Source organism: Bison bison, unplaced genomic scaffold (genome assembly GCF_000754665.1).
Source record: "Bison bison bison isolate TAMUID 2011002044 unplaced genomic scaffold, Bison_UMD1.0 scf7180017864535, whole genome shotgun sequence".
NCBI classification, from domain to species: domain Eukaryota; kingdom Metazoa; phylum Chordata; class Mammalia; order Artiodactyla; family Bovidae; genus Bison; species Bison bison.
In genome coordinates, this window is record NW_011495084.1 from 3395972 (window position 1) to 3401123 (window position 5152).

The following is a 5152-nucleotide window of genomic DNA, read 5'->3' on the forward strand; positions in this document are numbered from 1 at the left end:
AAGGGACTCTCAAGAGTCTTCTCCAACACCACAGTTCAAAAGCATCAATTCTTTGGCGCTCAGCTTTCTTCACAGTCCAACTCTCACATCCATACATGACCACAGGAAAAACCATAGCCTTGACTAGATGGACCTTTGTTGGCAAAGTAATGTCTCTGCTTTCAAATATGCTGTCTAGGTTAGTCATAACTTTCCTTCCAAGGAGCAAGCATCTTTTAATTTCATGGCTGCAATCACCATCTGCAGTGATTCTGGAGCCCCCCAAAATAAAGTCTGACACTGTTTCCACTGTTTCCCCATCTATTTGCCATGAAGTGATGGGACCGGATGCCATGATCTTAGTTTTCTGAATGTTCAGCTTTAAGCCAAACTTTTTCACTCTCCTCTTTCACTTTCAAGAGGCTTTTTAGTTCCTCTTCACTTTTTGCCATAAGGGTGGTGTCTTCTGCATATCTGAGGTTATTGATATTTCTCCCGGCAATCTTGATTCCAGCTTGTGCTTCTTCCAGCCCAGTGTTTCTCATAATGTACTCTGCATATAAGTTAAATAAGCAGAGTGACAATATACAGCCTTGACGTACTCTGCACACATCTTGCTGCTAAGTTGCTTCAGTCGTGTCTGACTCTGTGCGACCCCAGAGACTGCAGCCCACCAGGCTCCCCCATCCCTGGGATTCTCCAGGCAAGACCACTGGAGTGGGTTGCCATTGCCTTCTCCAATGCATGAAAGTGAAAAGTGAAAGTGAATCGCTCAGTCGTGTCCGACTCCTAGCGACCCCATGAACTGCAGCCCAACAGGCTCCTCCGTCCATGGGATTTTCCAGGCAAGAACACTGGGTGGGGTGCCACTGCCTGCATTAGCAAAGTAATGCTCAGAATTCTCCAAGCCAGGCTTCAACAGGACGTGAACCGTGAACTTCCAGATATTCAAGCTGGATTTAGAAAAGGCAGAGGACCCAGAAATCAAATTGCAAACATTAGTTGGATCATCGAAAAAGCAAGAGTTTCAGAAAAACGTCTATTTCTGCTTTATTGACTATGCCAAAGCCTTTGACTGTGTGGATCACAACAAACTGTGGAAAATTCTGAAAGAGGTGGGAATATCAGACCGCCTGATCTGCCTCTGAGAAATCTGTATGCAGGTCAGGAAGCAACAGTTAGAACTGGGCATAGAACAACAGACTGGCTCCAAATCAGGAAAAGAGTACATCAAGGCTGTAAATTGTCACCCTGTTTATTTAACTTATATACAGAGTACATCATGTGAAATGCCAGGCTGGATGAAGCACCAGCTGGAATCAAGATTGCCAGGAGAAATATCATAACCTCAGATATGCAGATGATACCACCCTTATGGCAGAAAGCAAAGAAGAACTAAAGAGCCTCTTGATTAAAGTGAAAGAAGAGAGTGAAAAATTTGTCTTAAAACTCAACATTCAGAAACTAAGATCACTGCATCCAGTCCATCGCTTCGTGGCAAAAAGATGGAGAAACAATGGAAACAGTTGAGAGACTTTATTTTTTAGGCTACAAAATTACTGCAGATGGTGACTGCAACTTTGAAAATAAAAGATGCTTGCTCCTTGGAAAGAAAGTTAAGACAAACCTAGACAGTATATTAAAAAGCAGAGACATTATTTTGCCATCAAAGTTCCATCTAGTCGTAGCTGTGGTTTTTCCAGTAGTGGAGAGTTGGACCATAAAGAAGGCTGAGCACCGAAGAATTGATGCTTTTGAACTGTGGTATTGGAGAAGACTCTTAAGAGTCCCTTGAACTGAAAAGAGCTCCAACCAGTCCATCCTAAAGGAAATCGGTCCTGAATATTCATTGGAAGGACTGATGCTTTAGCTGAAACTCCACTACTTTGGCCACCTTATGCAAAGAACTGACTCATTGGAAAAGACCCTGATGCTGGGGAAAATTGAAGGCGTGAGGAGAAGGGGACAACAGAGGATGAGATGGCTGGATGGCATCACCAACACGATGGACATGTTTGAGTAAGCTCCAGGAGTTGGTGATTGACAGGGAAGCCTAGAATGCTGCAGTCCATGTGGTGCAAAGAGACAGACACAACTGAAGGACTGAATGGAACTGAACTGAAACTATGGTTGGCTAAACTGCACTGCCTTTATCCTTGTCCTTCAGCTAAAGACCACCAGAAACACATCTATAACTGAACAAGTTGGGTTTATGATTCACTGTATTAAAGCGGGAAGCCCCGGGAGAACTGTGGGTCATTTTGGTGAGAAGGTATTAGAATCCATAAGAGTATTTGGGCTTGTCTGGTTGCTTTTGAAGGGAGTCTAAGAAGGCAGGGCTTCACTTTAGATGCCATCAGAAAGTAGAGACGTATCTGTGGTTGGGTGTCTCAGTAAAGCTCATCTACATGGACAGCTCACCTAAGTAAAGCTAAAGCTGTGCTTGGTAATGAAAGAGAATGCCTTATGTTAGCCAGGATAAGGGGATACTTACCATTTTGCAAATAGCACAGTAACCTTGCTTTTGTGTGTGCTTAAAAAGTTATGAAGTAGCCTTGTTTTGTCTCACTTTATTGTGGTCTCAGACTAGCCTTGTCTGACACTGATGTTTGATAAGTTGGTGTTTGATTGTTTCTGTCAATGGGAGAGCCACTAACTGTATGTACCAGGCCAATACCAAATAACTATGAAGCCTAGGACAGTGTCACATGGTTCCCTAATACCAACAGCTACTTTTTTCTTTCTCAGCTATAATTGCTGTTGGAGTAGTAAATCTCTTACTTACTGTGAAATTAGAATGTACACATGAACAAGGCTTGAGATCTTTGGATATCATGTTGGATTTACTACATGAAGCAAAAGAGTTACCACAACATATTATATGATCTTCTTTCATTCACATTATAGTGGATCTTTTTTCTCTGGAAATTAGCACAATCCCCTCTGCTCAGTAACTGGGCTGTCCATAAATATAAGTGGCAAGCATACCCCTACTGATTAAATTACTGCAACAGCCATTATTTATGTAATCATTACTTGTAGAATAGCTTTACATCATCCTTTCCATCACTCCTCACAAAAAGAAAACTGTAGAAGACATAAGGGGGGTACATGGCTTTCCAAAAGGCACAGTGAGTGGGGCTAAAGCATGACGTCATCTTCTGACCTGAGGATCCATTCTAGTGTGTTCATCCTTACAGGATGGTGGCTGAGAGAGCAGCTCTGAGATCAGACCACCTCCCTATTCTGCCACTCACTACTTCTGTGGCCTTGATAACGTTGTTTGACCTCTTTGTAACTCAGTTTTCACATGCATGCTGAAAGCTCAGTTGCTTCAGTTGTGTCCAAATTTTTGTGACCCTATGAACTGTAGCCCATGTCTCCTCTGTCCATAGGATTCTCCAGGCAAGAATACTGAAGTGGGTTGCCATGCCCTCCTCCAGAGGATCTTCCTGACCCAGGGATTGAAACTATGTCTCTTATGTCTCCTTCATTGGCACGCAGGTTCTTTACCACTAACACCACCTGGCAAGCCCCAGTTTTCACATAATATGAGTTAAATACTAAGAAAATAGAATTCTTCACAGTAGCTCTTAGGTTTGTTTCAAAGATTAAATAAGTCAGTACATGAAGAGCTGAGCATGGTGCAGACACATCATTAGCGTTTATTAAACGTGAGCCTTGGTTCCAGTACCTCAGAATCTGACTGTATTGGAGATTTGGCCATTAAAGAGTTAATTAAGTTAAAATGAGGCCTAATCCAATCTGAATGGAGCCCTTATAAGAAGAGGGAATTTAGACACACAGGAAAACACCAGGGCTGTGTGTGCGCAGAGAAAACGCAATGGGAGGACACAGCTAGAGGCAGCCATCTTTAAGGCAAGGAGTAAGGGCTCGGAAGAAACCAAACCTGCTGACACCTCCGTCTTGGGCATCCAGCCTCCAGAACTTGAGAAAGTAAGTTTCTGTTGCTTAAGCCACCCAGTCTGTGATATTTTTCTATGGTAGGCCTAGCAAACTAATGCAGACACAGTTGTTAATGTTGGCCATTCCAAGTGGTTCAACAATCCTGACAAATTCCGTTTCCAGCTCTTAAAACTTGTACCTAAAGATATTGATGAGATCCTGAAGGAGAACACAAAATTATTCTTGACACTTTTTAAGAGTTGATATCTTCTATTTTTTAACTTTTGATTTTTTTCAAGTTTCTCGTAAAGATCTGTTTTCCTTCTGTCCTCACAGATTCCACCTTATATATCACTAAATATAAAAGTATACATTTATTGCTTCATGCATTTTAATTAGTATGTGATAAAATCAACATAGTGAAGATATAAGATCAGTTAAAGAGGAATGGTGAGATGATAAAGCCATAAATGTAACTAAGCTATAAATAGGAGCTAGACCATGGGCAGTCACCAGGAAAAGATTCTGTTAGTGATTTCATTTTGGAAATTAACAAGACCCAGAAAAGAGATTCTTATTAGTGTAGAGCAGGACTTCCAACTACCCAAAGCTACGTATCTTCCAGCAGTGACCCTTAATGTCTATTCTGGACATAGAAAGTTAGTTCATGCTGATATTGGGAATGATCAACCATTTCTAGTAACAAAAAATGTTCTTCCAGTATTGGCATATCTGAGAACAGTTACTTCCAATGAAGCCTCTCAACCATGCAATCCTAGGTTACCTGAAATAAGGCCAGCTTCTTTACATGTCTGCAAACCCCTCTTTATCCCTTACTTTTCTTTACTAATCTTCTGTTCCTTCTATCAAGCTACTGACTACTATTTCCACTATTTATACTGTACAGTCTAGCACCACACTCAATTACTAGTTAGGAAAAAAAAATAAGGTCAGACGAACCAAGTTTGAGATCTGGTGGCTGCATGAAATCACCTAAACTAATTATTCCTTCTATGTCTCAGCTTCAGATCAGATCAGTCACTCAGTCGTGTCCGACTCTTTGCAACTCCATGAATCGCAGCACGCCAGGCCTCCCTGTCCATCACCAACTCCTGAAGTTCACTCAGACTCATGTCCATCGAGTCAGTGATGCCATCCAGCCATCTCATCCTCTGTCGTCCCCTTCTCCTCTTGCCCCCAATCCCTCCCAGCATCAGAGTCTTTTCCAATGAGTCAACTCTTCACATGAGGTGGCCAAAATACTGGC